Genomic DNA, 16,112 nt, shown 5'->3' with positions numbered 1-16,112 from the left:
GCCTGGTGGTGGGTATTGAGGAGGGCACATTCTGCATGGAGCACTGGGTGTTATGCACAAACAATGAATCATGGAACACTTCATCTAAAACTAATGATGTAATGTATGGGGATTAACATAAGAATTTAAAAAAAAATGAAAAAAAAAAAAAGCATGGGCTGGGTTTGGCTCATGGGCTGCACTCTGATGACACCTGATTCAAAGCATCATGGATACTGATTCTAGTTTTCATCTATTCTGTTGACTATGCTTTTTATGATTTGGTGCAGAGTAAATTGACCCCGATATCAGTTTTTGCTTTTTCTCCCTTATCTTTAAGTTTCCTGGTTCCTATCCGTGATCAATTAATTGATGAATCCAACTATGGGTTTGGATTTTTGTTGGCTCCCTTTGTTTATCTCTCCAGGTCCACTCTCCACATTTCTATATATGTTTTTAAGGTTTATTTATTTATTTACTTATTTGAGAAGAGAGAGAGAGAGCATGAGCAGGAGGGACAGAGGGAGAGGGAGAGAGAATCTCAAGCAGACTTCGCACTGAGTGCAGAGCCTGATGTGGGGCTGGATCCTACCACCCTGAGATCATAACCTAAGCAGAAACCAAGAGTCAAATGCCTAACTGACTGTGCCACTCAGGTACCCCAACACTTCTAAATTCTTGTTGCGTTGGAATGATGATAGTGGCAGAGAAGGAACCTGGGACTAGATGAGTGGATTCCCGTCTTCTGGCTTTCAGCGGGTTCAGCCAACAAGGATCCCATTTAGAGATCAAAGGAGGGAGGATGGTGAGGTCAAGGGTACTTCTCTGAATCCCCTTCCTACAATTACCAGAAGGTGGCTGTGTTCTTCCACATGAATACTTTTCCTCTCAAGGAGGGCAAAACCACCACAACAATCCTCTTTGGTTTCAGGAACTATTTGCTCACATTATATCTTTGGGATTCTCAGAGATAAGGCCTGGATTACTAAATTCTGCCTTGTGATTTCCCCTACCTCCACACTCTTTGAGGAGGACTTACCCTTTAATTATCCTAATATGAGTGTGCCATCAATTTCCTGTGGGGACCTTGGCTGACAAACATTCTGTCTTCCAGAACCAATCCCACAGGAGCAGTCTCAGCCCAACATGTCATGGGGTTTAGCATTTAATTTGTTACTGATCATCTCATCATCATGTTACTGATCATCAATTTGGTATTGGAGTTTACTCATAAAGGACAGTCAATGTTGACTCTCCAAGTCTGAGAGTCACATGGCATGCTTGGAAAGATTTTTCGAGGCTTAGCAAGGAAAGGGAATTAACAGAAAGCTGGCATAAATGAAGAGAAATGAGGGCAGTGATAAAGTCTTTGGAGATAACAACTGGTAATTCAAGGCCCAACTCAAAAGGATCAACTTCAGTTTCAGGCCAGGCTCCCATATGGAGAGGAATTTGATCAGGTGAGCAGAGCAAAGAACACAGATTTGGTACTGAATCAGAGGTCCTGGAATTTCAGCCCCAATGGCAGGTGTCAGTTGTAGCTGGGTCACTGAGTCAGTCCACAGGTCTGTGCCTTTTTCTTTTTTTAGTTAGAGTCCTTTTTTATTTTTTTAAAGATTTTGTTTATTTATTTGAAAGAGAGTGAGCGAGAGAGAGAATATGAACAGGGGTAAGGGGAGAAGCAGACTCCCTGCTCAAGACCCTGGGATCGTGACCTGAGCTAAAGGCAGATTCTCAACTGACTGAACCTTACCCAGGAGCCCCTAGGTCTATGCTTCTGCCTTGCCTTGGAGTTGATACTAAAGTAGACGTGGGACTGTCTTTGAAGATTCCTTCAGTCCTTTGGAAGGAATTCCAGACCAGTCTGTAGTATCCACCAGATACTACATGGACCCTCTCCAGTTCCCTACATCACTGTGTTGAATCTAAATTCTTCACATCCCTGACTACTGATTGGGGTCCTATCATATTCTAATATATAAGAACTAAAATGCAAGAAAGTCTGTTTTGCAACTTCTTTGTTGCTATGCCCTTTTATCCATAGTGGATCTCCTGCAATAAACTCATTGTCTTGGACTCCCCGGTTGTGCTTGCCTACACCAATTTCTATCGCTAGGGTAGTTGCCATAGGCCCACATCCAAAACTCAAAGAAGGAGCTCTGACCAGCTAGTATCATCTTGATGAACTATATGCTGCCCATCCTAAATGCTTTCCCACTCTAAATGCCTTCTATCTTGAAGTTGATCTACCTGAAAATGCACTGTGCTTCTTGACTTTGAAAAATCCATACATTTAGACACACACACACACACACACACACACACACACACAATGCAAAATGCTGTTTGATTTCTAACTGCATTTGGTTAGAAGCAACAAAATGGAATTGTGAAGTAGTGAGAAATCAGAAAAACATCTACTGAGAGTCAGGCTGCAGAAGTAGTCAAGGTTCAATCTCTGCAAGGAAAAAGCCAGGCCCAAAGTGATATATGAAGAGTGAGAAAAGTATAAACTAATGGGTGGCTGGTTAAATTCATCTTCAATAATTCATTGAGAAATGAGTAGCAGAATAAAGCCAGAGAAATCTGAAAATGTCAAGAAAAGAGACCTATTAAATGACTTTCCAACTGTTAGCCAAGGTCAGGAGAAACATTAGCTTGAAATCATGAAAGACCTGGCTCCCTGGTTTCAATTTTAACAACCAGATGATAGGCCTTGTTCTTCAAGGTGTAGTCTCCATTTTTAGAGGAATGAAAAGGAAACAGGCCCAGAGATAAACAAATTTAATCCAGATTACTCTGGCCTTATCTGTTAAAAGGCATTAGTCTAGTAGAAGTGGCAGTGGGTGTGAATTATTCAGTGCCCATATCTTTCCCAACTTTAAGGATTTTTTTTAAAGCTAGGTATCAAGACCATTAATAATTGATAAAGCATTTGTAAACCCTTAGCAAATGAACAGTCAAGGGACACATTAATAAAACATCTTTTAAAATCTGTCTCGTGGCTGATTCTCATTACGTTGTCCCAAAGCAGAGTAAACGGGGCTGCTCATCCTCCAGCTCAAAGCAGGGCACAGCATGTCTGCTGACAAGGTGAGACAGAGGGCAGAGGGCAATGCCTTTTAGGAAACCAGGACCATCTTCTACAGTTATCCACATCCCTCCAGCTGATTCAGAGAATAGAACCATTCCCCAAATAAATAAGTTCTTGGCCAAAATTTTTCTGCTGTGTCACTAAATACACGTTTATAAATAGACCTTTTGACATTTCTATTTGCAAAGCAAACATTTAAGATCCTGGGGGAATGTGAGGGTTAGGCATTTAGGAAGGGCCAATGAAAATCTTGACCTTGAGGTCATTGTTCACATTCAGCTCTGGCTAGCGGAGCAGTCAGGGTTGCTGAATGCCATAGCTCTAAGGCAGTTAAGGGGTTTGGCTCATCTTATTCTTACTGGATAATGCAAAAGAAATAAAAATGTATTTTACTGACATGGCATCTTTCTTTTTAGGAATGAAGAGTAGTGCCAACTCAAGAAAGAACCAACTATTGGCATATCCACCTGTCATCGCCCTTGGGCTGAGAACGGATTGTCAAAAATCTCAGTGTAAATAAGATCAATGGACAAGGGTCAGGATTCCTGAGCAGGAGGGCAAGTGCCACCATCCCATAAAGAAACTCCCCACCCAGGTGTGATTTGAGATTAGCTAGTGAGGATTTATTCATCAGGTAATTTCCCCCCATCAAGTTTCTGAGTGGTCATTTTAGGGGTGGTGAACGATTTTGTCATTAGTAGCACCCTCAAACATTAATTGAACACCACCTATGCATGACTTCATAGGCACTGAGAGTAAATGATATCCTAGGACCCAGTCTGTACTTTCTCCAATATTTCACTCTATTTGTGGTGACAAAGTTCATAGAGAAGTGATTTTCTGAGGTAGCACGCAATTTCAAGGTTATCATCTTCATTGCATTGTTTTAATCATCCATTTATTTGTTCAAAAAAGCTCAGCGCCAGATGCTGTTGTCCCCTCTAGCCCAGGCCCCATCTACTCTCACCAGGACTGGGGCCTCATCCTCATAAAACTTTGTGATATAGGTGATATTTTGGTTAATTGATGAAGGGTCCGAGATCTGGGGTGATTTTAGAGGACTATACTCCTCAGGGTAAAGCATAGGCAAGTATTTTTCAAGACATGTAGATGATGAATCCCAAAATGCCATTGCATGACTGAGGGAAGGGATACCAGACATGGCAGCCATGGATTTTGTGATTTCTGAGGATTTTATTATTTCTTTTATGATGTGGAAAAAAATTGTCCTCATTATTCAGGTGAAGAAATACAAGGCACCTTTTCTTGGGGATTGTGAAATAGGAAATAAATAGATTATTTTGAGAAATTATATCCTTCTGTAAAAGGAATAAGAGCACATGGCTTATATATATATCTTCTGGTTATTGTAATAAACCATGATTTAACTTTCCAGGGACAAGAGATCATCTCTTAACACTAGGGATTATTTCAAAGAATCTTATATCTGATATTTTTTCCTCTCATCTGTCCTCACCTCAATGACAACATATATACTCTTTTTTAAGTAAATAAACTAACTAGCATAAGGAAATAATATCTGTGACTATAGATACTAAAAGCCCTGGAAATTATTCTTTGTTGCACACAAAGTTAAAAAAAAGTGCTCTCTCCTCCCAGATGGTGTTTAAGTGCTACCAGTCTCCCAATCACTCACTCCCTGTCCCTCACCCAGATATTTGCTCTTGTAATTATCTTTTTCTTCTTGTATCAACACAGTTCTCTCCAACAGCCTCCTATATCCTTGTAGGCAATGGGCTGTGTCCATCCCTCTCAGCACAAAGGACACCATGAAAAAGATCTGGAGGTAACAGCATCTTTGTGCAGAGCCAAGGAAAGAGGTTTTGGACATGACACAGTTCTAATTAGTTATGAGCACTGTCAGATAAATCACCCAGTTAGACCCCTCCTGCCACCTTGCTCCCATGCTCTGTGGCCTGATCTTTTCAAAGCAAAGTCCACCCAGATGTTAAAATAAATAAGGAGGCCAATACCGCCTTTCAGTCACCTAGCAGGAGAGTAAGTTAAGAACACATACACACACACACACACACACACACACACACCCCAGAACCAGTGGTATTGAAGATTTCATCAGCTGTCTGACAAGAGGATATTTAATTAACTCTCGTACCTGTCTCTCCCTGCATGAGACAAACAAATCAAGGAGCTTTGGAAGAATAATTAATTCAAGAAGTAAAAGCAGCATCAGATTAAAAAGAAAAAACAACCAAAAAAATTTCAAAAAACAAGAAAACAAAATGACAGGCAGAAGCAGTAGGAGTCTGGAGTGTTTAATTATCATGGATTAGGAGCCCCAGGCCCCTTGCTAAGAGCTTTTCCACCAAGCACTCTTCTGAAATCAGGACCCACTTGGTCCTGATCCACCAAAATATATCGAATATATCTAATAAACCTCAGAGCATAGTAGTAGGCCTGCTATCTCACCTTTGAAAGCGTGTATATTGGGAGTTATTTTCCTAATGGCTTTGCACCTTTTTCACTATTAGTTGATGCATGTAGAGGGGCCCTAGCCTCTTCCCCATCTTTAATCAGTCTGCATGTGGGGACAGAAGTAACTTATCTGATTGATGAATTTGGAAAATGTCCCTGAGTGTGCCCAGTTCCAGCCTCCTGCTTTCCACTTTTAGACTGAACCTGTCGGCAGGAATCTTCTATTTTCTACTAGACAGACTTCCACAAGGGAAGTCTTTGTCCGCCCCCCCTTCCTGTGATGGGAATAAAACTTAACAAAATCATTGTATCACAGATATTAAATCACATTCTCCAAATTGGATTTTTTTGCTTGCTTTGCTTTCTGTTTTTGTTTTTTAGTATTAAAGGTGCCTTTTTGTTCTCTCTGATGTCTATGTCTTTCTTTCAATTATTTTAGCATTGGACAAGGGGGATGAATGTGTTTATTTAGTACCTCAAACACCTCTTTCCCCTACTGGGAGGAATGCTTAGATACCATAATGATAATTTCAACAATTTTCTGTTTTCCTTTATTACATTAATGGACTCTTAATATCTTTTTGACTTAAGGCAAACCAGGATAAAGTTAAAAGGAACAGCCACACAGCCAGGAATTATTCTTTTTAATATGCATCAATTCGAAGTTATAAAAATTGGAGGATTGTGTTAGGCGAGAATTCTCAAATAAAGGGATGAGGGTCAGGAAGCCCTAGACGCATTTACGAGAAATGTCAGACAGAGAACAAGTTATTTTATTTCCTATAGCTTCCATCTCTTGTATTTCTATCAATAATAGTTTGGAGATTTTTTTGTTTTTCAAAAAATGTGCACACTTGCCAGGGCTTCTGCAATGAGAGTCATTTGCTTCTCTTGTGACAACTCTTAACAGAAGTTTGTTCCCCACTTCCTGCAAAGGACTCCTCATGGTGGCTTGAGACGCATCTGACTGATTTTCCTCTTCCCGAACAACTTAGTTCAACTTGCTTTGCTGCAGTTGAATCATGTTTAGCCCTCCTTGTACTCCTTAATAGATTTAGTACTTTGAATTGTCTCTTGATTTTTAATCTTTCTCAATCTGAGACATTTCTTTTCTTCCTCTTTATGCACCTGACATGCATAGCCAGTAATAATCTCCTCCGAGAATGTAGATCAGGAGAGAGTGCTTGGTGGAAAAGCTACATGCATAGCCAGTAATAATCTCCTCCGAGAATGTAGATCAGGAGAGAGAATGTAGATCAGCTTGGAAGTTTGGGTGACTAACTTTTACTATGTACCAGAAACTAAAAATATTGTAATACGTCCAACAATACAAAAAGACATATGTACAGGGTTATTCTTTGTGAATGTAAAATGTTGGAAATATCCCAAATGCCCACAAATATGAGAGGGATTGAATAAACTATGGTAAATCTTCCAATAGAGAACTATGCAACTATCAAAAAGAATGAGAAAAATCTCTGCAAAGTGATATAAAGGAATGTCTTGAATAGACTGAGAAAAAAAAAAGCACATATGAGTATCTATAGTATATTACTTTTATGTAAGAAAGAAAGGGTGTGAGAAAATATATATGCATCTAATCATTTGTGCAAAAATAAATATAGAAAGGATAAACCAGAAACCAGTAAGATTAGTTACCTAAAGGGGGAGAGTGGGATTGGGGTAAAAAGAATGGTGATGGGAATGGGACAAAAGGATGAGGGGGAGTCCCACTCCTCCGAGTATAGTTCTTGTTATAGTTCTGACCTTTCAAACATACCTAAAAATGAAAGCAAGCAAGCAAGAAAGAAAGGAAGAAAGAAAGAAATTGACCAGATTGTCAGAGGAACCAAAAATGGAATACAAACAAATGAACCCAAAGTATTACCAAGAAATGATATAGGTACATTGAAATAAGTGGGGGAAGAAAATAACTAATTTAAATAGCTTTGGAAATAGCTTTTTAATTATACATTCTATAAGGCTAAAGACAAAAATATATACAAGTATTGCTCTATTTCATAAATTTGGTTTTCACAGGAGTATGGTTTAGCAATTCTGAAGCAATTTTGTATATATATATATACAAGGATTGAACGAATGAGTAAATATATTGTGACTAACAAGAACCACACTTCTCATTGTTTGAAAAGGGAGTTACAAATAAGGAAAGGAGAAATGTTAAATTGAACTCTGGTGCTGGATTGGAATTCCTACTTTAGAGGACAACAGAAATCATCCTGAATTGTGTGTTTTTTTTTTTAAGATATAAAGATGGATAGATATAGAAATGTACATGTATAAATGTAGAAGATACATATATGTATAACTTCTATATAATATATAATTATAAAATTAATATATTATATATAATGTATTAATATATATATAATTTCCTACCAGTGTCTGCTGAGAGGACCTAGAAGCAATTAATATATTAATGTATTAATATAATTTATATATTAATTATATATAATATTAATAATTATAGTATAGCATATATAATTAATATATATAATTTCCTAATGCTGTCTACTGAGAGGACCAATACATCCAGATATTGATTTGTAAATGCCATTTTCCTACAAAAAAGACTAGGGCTCCTTGGAGAAATAGCTGATTTCAAGGCTGGGACAGAAAAAAGTGCAAATTGAGCTTGGAATACTTCTTTGTGGTGTTAGAGAGTAAAGTAAAGTTCAAAAAAGATGGAAACATGCTTATATAGTACAGGGGCTAATAACATACTTTCAAGGCCAGATCTTGGATAACTGAGCCAGAAAATAAATAATAGTAGCAAAAGGATGTTAATCACAAAAGGAAAAGGGTAAATTTACAGTGGCAAACTGTGGGGCCCCACCTTAACCAAACAAGCAAAATTAATATCACCAGTAATAAGACATACCACCATCATATGGCTTCTGTTACGACGCAGTGAGAACACAACATCAGTTTTTGGCATTCTTGTTGAAAATATATAACCTCAATCTAATCATGAGAAAAAAATAGACAAGCCCAAGTTGAGGGAAAGTCTAAAAATTAATGGGCTAATACTAGTCCAAAGAACCATAGTCATGATAGACAAAGACAATCTGAGAAACTCTCACTTTAAATAGACTTGAATAGTAAATGTGCTACTGAATCTTGAATTGCATCTTGCACCAGGAAAAGGACATTGTGGGGGAAATGGATGACATTTGAATAATGCATTGTATGTTAGTTAATAATCTCTGAATTTGAATTGTATCAATGTAAATTTCCTAATGTTGATAATTGTACTATGGTTATAAAGTGTTAACATTAGGGGAAGCTGGATGAAGGGACTCTGTTATTTTTACAACTCTCTAATGAGTCTAAATTACTTCAAAATAAAAATTTAAAAAATGCTATAGTTAATCCTCTTATGAACACTATGTGTATTATCATTCCCAGCTAATAAATGGAGATGGAAAGTATGTATGTTAACATTACAAATAATATTTAGAACCAGGTATGTCTGAATACTATGAACAAGTTTTCCCAATATCCTAAACTGCTAAATCTTTCCCTGGCTGATGAATTCTAAAATTGGATAAAATAAGCATCATCTCTGTCCTTTACCCATGGCCCGGCATGCAATGTATGGTAACATATTCTTAACTTTGAAGGACAACAGAAGCCAGGAATTGTTGTGTCATATCACAATAAAATGGAGATTGAGGAAACAAACACTTCAAAATTGACTCCAAATCAAAATCAGCTAACCAAATCAATCAAAGGAAACAGTAATAATATCTTCTGAAATCTTTGCACTCTATATTAAGGCAAACAATTCCTTTAGTACCAGCGAGGTGGCTGATCTACCTGACCTTGAGGAACGAGCATTTGCTTAGAGGTCTGCTACCTGCTAGACCCTCTTCTGAGAGCTTTATACACAGTCTTACATTTCATCTTCACAATCCTCTGTGGTTTAGGAACTTCTGTAATCTCTACCAGGGCAGGAGGACATGTGATGGGGAAGGGAACCTGCCCACTGGGAAATTTGAATCCAGGCTTTCCATCTGATGTGCTGCACCAACTGCACAAAATGTTCATTGTAAACAGGCTGAGTGCATCTGACTGCAATACACTGACCTTGTCTCTTCGTCCTCTGGTCTCTTTGGAAACTCAGTGTGCCTCTAGTACTTAATTATGATTGTTGATTTCTTGAAAAGGTCAGGCGGTGCCCCTCAAGGTACATTCTCCCATCACATGCCATGCAAGCATATCTCTTCCAGGTCTTGTCATTTTTTGCTATAGATTTCCTATATTTTCAATTATGTTCTTTTTTCCGAAGGTTAAATCAGATTTGAGGGCAATGAAGGGTTAATGAAACGATCTGGGCCTAATTACTCATTATAAAACATCTCCCTTTTAGTGGTGGCCTTAGATGATTTTATTTGGGAATAAAAAAATATCTCCCAGGGCAGCAGCGACAGAGCAGGCTGATAAAGGAAAGGAGAGCTGCCTATTCTTCAGTGATTTTGATCACAAGTGGAAAAGCATGTTCCTTGTCAAAGGCGCTATTAGGAAACTCATGGAGAGATGAAAAGTGGTACCAAAAAAAAAAAAAAAACCCCAAACCCCACCAACCTGCTTTGCTTTTCCTGTTGTTCAGGAATATTGGTATTTGTTCTTTAAAATGACAGTTTGAAATGTAAAAAAAAAAAAAAAAAAAAAAAAAAAGCCTGGGTGATGGGTGATGCTACACTTCGTTTTCTTCTGTGTGCTCATTGTATATGGGGATCCTGGCATTCCAAGTCTTACCAAACCAACCTATCCCCCTCTCCAAAGTGGCTTGATAATGATGAGATTAGAACCCTTGGAATTCAAACAAAATTGCATTTTAATTAAATGAAAAACAGTAAAGCAGAAGGAAGATGACAATAATATGTGGGTTGTCTTTTACCTAAAGCAAAATGGATTTGCTCTATCCTTAATCTTTATTACATAGCCATTTTGTGAAAGGTGTTCTGGTTGATGCTTTGCTTTTCTGAAGCAAAAAGCATTTATATAATTCAAGCTGTTAAAATCATGGATAGGAAAGCCAAGGGTTGGGTTTCTTTTTCTTTTTTTTTTTTTGTTTTTTGTGTTTTCTCTCCCAGTATATGGGCATGGTACATTATTCATGAGCTCTAAGTCACCTCATCCCCATTTCTACTGCTGAACTATTGTGAAATACAGCTGAGCAAAAACCACAGCTCAAGCCAGTACATCTCAAGTGATCTATGTACACAATATTTGAGACAACTACCTATGTGAAATCACCAAGGAGTGGATGGTAGAGAAACACTGGGTTCTGCCCTTAACTAGCTTGGACTCTTGCAAAGCCTCTTGCTACTATCTTGACCACCCACCTCTTTGCATTTCAGTCTTTACTTCTCAGAGGTCCTACAACTGTCTTCCTAAAAAGCAAAGCTAATTATGTCACTTCTCTGTGCACAAGCATCTTTTGATTGCAATCCAAAGAATAAAATTAGGATTATTTAGATAGACATAGAAGACCCTTGACAACTGTATTACAAATTTCTTTGGAAAGCTTGTCATCTGAACAGACTCCCTGAGGATTGTCCCACCTATTATCTTTTGCTGAGAAAGGCCTTGGAAAGATGGAATAGGATGACCAGTGGCCTCTGACATGGCATGGTAGGAAAAATATTGTCCAAACGTAAATGATGATTATTTGGTAAGCCAATGTGATTCCTTTCCTGGAGTTTGTGCTAGAAAATATGGGGAGAAATCATCAAATTGTCAAGAGAAAAGTAAATGGACAGACACGGAGGCAGATTTGATTTAATGGTGGAGAGCTTGAGTATGAACTCAGAACTTTTGTGGCCAAGGTTGCTAGAGCTACTTTGAATTCCAAATGACCTCCCTGGTCCAAGCTCCAGAGCCTTAGTTCTGCGGTGGCTTCTTCTCCTCCTTGGCCTGGATCTTTGGCTTTGCCTGGGTTCTCTTGGGCCTTGGCCATGTGGCTGAGATCCTTGGTCACTTATTCCCACATGTATCCTTAAAATAAACTCACCATAATTTAAGGTGACTATAGTGAGCTGTTACCCAAATATCACCATCACTACCATCTCCATCTCTACCAACAGAAATGAAACAGTAATCTGACCTTAAAATCACTTCACCTGGCATACATTTGTTCTTTCCTAAACTTCTAGATTAAATGCCATGTCCTTTGGTAAACCACACAATTCTGGAGGCCTGAAGTCTGAACTCAGGGTGACGGCAGAGCCATACTCCCTCTGAAATCTGTAGAGGATGAATCTGTTTTTGCTTCTTCCATAGTTTGCTGCCAATCCTTGGTGCTCCTTGCTTGGAGACATGTCTGTCCAACCTCTGCACCATCATCACGTGGGTATTTTTTCCTTTGTGTCTCTCTTCTTTTCTTACAAGGACACCAGTCACGTTGGATTAAGGGCTCATCCCACTCTTGTATGATCTTGTCAACCACCCTTTTCTAAATAAGATATTCTGAGGTCCTAGGTGTTCAGACTTCAGCGTACCGTTTTGGGAGGAAACAATTTAACCTGTAAGAGGAGTCAAAATCCCCAGGTACAAATTTTCATCCCTATCACCTTCACCTCTTTAGAGCTGTACACATTAGATGAGTTAGTTTTTACTAAGCCTCCTTTTCTTTTTCTCTCAATTGGGAATTACAATGCCCATTTGTAAAGAGTAAATAAAATGCTTTATCTAGAGGTTTCTGGTATACAGCAGGTATTTACATATTTTGGTAAACACATAATTAGTACAACTGAACTTTATTTCACCCCTTTCTTAACTAGTATCCAGAAGGGGAAAAGAACTAGCATAAATTAAGGACCTATTATGTACTAGACTCTTTAAGAAATTACTTACATGTTATTTCATTTACTACAGTGTTGTAAAAAGAGGAAAATATGGTTACTCATTTTTACCTCCCAAATCAATCTTCAAATAGCTAATAACGACATGGTATGTATACACACACACACACACACACACACACATCTCTATATGTATACAGTTGATCCTGGAACAATGTGGGTTTGAACTGTGTAGGTCCACTTATAGACAGGGTTTTGTTTTTTTTTTTTTTTATAAATACAGCACTGTAAATGTATTTTCTCTTATGATTTTAATAACATTTTGGTTTTTTCTAGCTTACTTTATCATAAGAATACAGTATATAATACATATAGCATTCAAAATAGGTGTTAATTGGCTTTATGTTATTGGTTAAGTCTTCTGGCCAATAGTTAAGTTTTTGAGGAGTCAAAAGTTATACATGCATTTTTGACAGTGCAAGGGGTTTGGTGCTCTAACCCTGGTCTTGTTCAAGGGTCAACAGTATTTACTAAGAAATCCTGATTATATAGCATAATTTAAAGTACTGGAATGAAGATGTTATTCTGGTTTATAAAATATTTTTGTATTCTAGTCTTGTTCCAAGTGAATCATTTTAGAAACTATATAAATTCTCTTCTGTTTATCTTGTTTCACTAAGACGTTAGAAACAGAAACAAAATCCCAAAACTTTTGTTTGGTTCATGGCTCAGTAGAAAAATAAAGCCAAATAAAAAAATCATCTGAGTTCAGTTCTGAATTCAGAATACTAGTGCTGTTTGGGATGGTTTTTAATTCACAATGTGGCCCCCACAGAAGGCCCCTGTTAATTATCACAGCCCTTTTGGTTGGTGTAAAGGATGGGTGGTTTTCCCGTTACAGAATGATTATTTATTTGCCCTATTACTTACAGAAACTTGTGGGTGTAGCAGTAAATTGAAATCAAAATAATTTAAAATGTCCTCTTTGTCGTTGATTCATCTTCAACTTCCAATAGACTGTGACAAGCGCTGCAAAACCATTTGTACCTCCTACACTTGTGTACATCCTCACGAGAGACAAATGCCCCTGACTCTCTGGGTGGTTACAAATTGGATCTTTGTGTTATTGTTAAGTGAGAAGGTAAGGACACAATAAAGCTTAAGACAACAGCAGATTTGTACTAGATGCCTGAATAAAGCTAGAACAGTAAAAGCATTGTTTCGTTTTCAACAAGATGTGTGTGCATTGTACATAAAGCATTGTTTTTGACAAAAGATCATTGATGAAAGGTACGGCACAGCAGAGAATAAATAGCACAATTGAAGGAAACAGACCTGTCTGAAATGCTAGTATCTGTTTTGCCCCCTTGGAATATAAGAAGAATGTCAATGCAGTTGAGTTTTGGACCAATGAAAGCTTGGCTTGTATGGTAACCTCATAACTAGTCAAGTTTTTAAGAATCATAATTTTTAAAAAGATTCAAAAAATTTTTTTGCTTATTTTCTTATTCTTATGTCATAAAAGTCTATTCAAAATATAAGTAGTAAGCAGTATATATCTCACTGGGCTTTCTCCTCTGTTTATGTTCACTGGTTCTCTGTGGCTATTTATATCCTGTTCAGCAATTTCTCTTTGATTTTTTACTCCCATTTGTACTTTACTTTTGTGATTTCATATTCATGACTTCCTTAGGTTTCTCCTGCTGTAGACAACATTCTTTTTCCTTAGCCCTTTTTAGTTTATTATTCCTACCTGAATCCCTGATAAATTTTCATTCTTATCACTATACATGTGCTCGTTGCTTTTCCATCTGTCTCCCTCTTTTCTTCTTTTCAGGGCTTCCTAGAATCACATCAGATGCTCATTGGTAAATTATTACCATTAAGAATTAAGATGGAACACCTATAAATGCCTATTTGCATATAATAAAAGAAGTATGGTGGGAGATTATCAGGCCTTCTGGCTAATTCTATCCCTCTCCAGGACAAACACCAGCAAATCATCTGATAAGAAAAATCAGTCTCATAATCTCCCAGGCAGTAGGGAAAGTTTTCAACAGAAGGGAGTAGAGATGTTAAGCCCTCAGGTAAAGCGCTTATTGTATTGGGAACTGAAAGCTGGGTGGGAGGGGGGGGAGCAGGAGATAAAGCTATAGAGGTGAGGGGAGCATATATTGCAAGTCCTTCTAGGCCATTAGAAGTTTTGAATGTATTCAGAGCAAAACAGGAAGTTATTAAAAGGGTTGAGGTAGGAGAAAGATATTACCCAATTCGTTGCATTTTCTTTCTTTTTTTTTTTTTAACATTTTATTTCTTTATTTTAGAGAGGGAAAGAGAGGGAGGGAGAGAGAAAAAGAAAGAGAGAGAAAGGGGAGGGGCAGAGGGAGAAGGAGAGAGAGAATCTCAAGCAGACTCCCCACTGAGCATGGAGCCAGACACAGGGATCGATCCCATGACCCTGAGATCATGACCTGAGCCAAAATCAACAGTTGGATGCTTAACTGAATGAGTCACCCAGGACTCATTGGATTTTCAAAAGATTCTTCTGTTGGAGAGGGATGACAAGGTTAGAAGACAGATGGTCAAACAAAGTTAAGGGTCACTTGAGCAATGTGAAAAGAGATTGTTCGTGACTATTTGTAAGCATTTGCAATACAGTCCAAAAACTTCTTCAACCCAGAGAGCATTTCCAGATATTTCTAGGTCTTTCTTTCCTTCATCCCTCCCTCCCTCCTCCTCTCCCTTCCTCCCTCCCTGCCTCCCTTCCTTCTTCCTTTTCTGGAGGAACTACTATTTTTATGGAGAGAAATCTCCCAAAAAGTCAGGAAGCTGTGATGGTTAAGTATGTCTCTTTTATATTCCCCAAGGCTTGATGACCTGCAGTGACTTGGGTTATAGGATGCTGCTATCCTGTGAACTTCATCTAGATTACCACTTCTAGGACATTTCTACTTTATCAACCAGTGTCTTTGTAGCTTAGAATTAATTACATAGTTTTCTTTTCATATTTGCTTTGATCAAACATGGCTCCTTTTGTTGTGCTGGTGCGGCCGGTTCTTAGTCTCCATCTGCCTCTGCTGCAGCTCCAAGGCCCCATTGCTACTGCTTCCCTGGCTCCCAGTGCCAGTCCTATTCCTAGTTTGATTTAACTCCTCCCATCTTGATTCTTTTTTTTTGATTATATATATATTTTTTATTATTATGTTATGTTAATCACCATACATTACATCATCAGTTTTTGATGTAGTGTTCCATGATTCATTGTTTGTGTATAACACCCAGTGCTCCATGCAGTACGTGCCCTCCTTAATACCCATCACCAGGCTAACCCATCCCCCCACCCCTGTCCCCTCTAGAACCCTCAGTTTGTTTCTCAGAGTCCATAGTCTCTCATGGTTCGTCTCCCCCTCCTAACTCCCCCCCTTCATTCTATCCTTCCTGCTATCTTCTTCTTCTTCTTTTTTTTTTTTTAAACATATAATGTATTATTTGTTTCAGAGGTACAGGTCTGTGATTCAACAGTCTCGCACAATTCACAGCGCTCACCATAGCACATACACTCCCCAATGTCTATCACCCAGCCACCCCATCCCTCCCACCCCCCACCACTCCAGCAACCCTCAGTTTGTTTCCTGAGATTAAGAATTCCTCATATCAGTGAGGTCATATGATACATGTCTTTCTCTGACTTATTTCACTCAGCATAATACCCTCCAGTTCCATCCACATCATTGCAAATGGCAAGATTTCATTCC

The sequence above is a fragment of the Leptonychotes weddellii genome, chromosome 2 (assembly GCF_054177405.1).
Source record: "Leptonychotes weddellii isolate Sample4059 chromosome 2, ASM5417740v2, whole genome shotgun sequence".
NCBI classification, from domain to species: domain Eukaryota; kingdom Metazoa; phylum Chordata; class Mammalia; order Carnivora; family Phocidae; genus Leptonychotes; species Leptonychotes weddellii.
The sequence above is the reverse complement of the archived record's forward strand: the minus strand, read 5'-3'. Positions refer to the sequence as shown.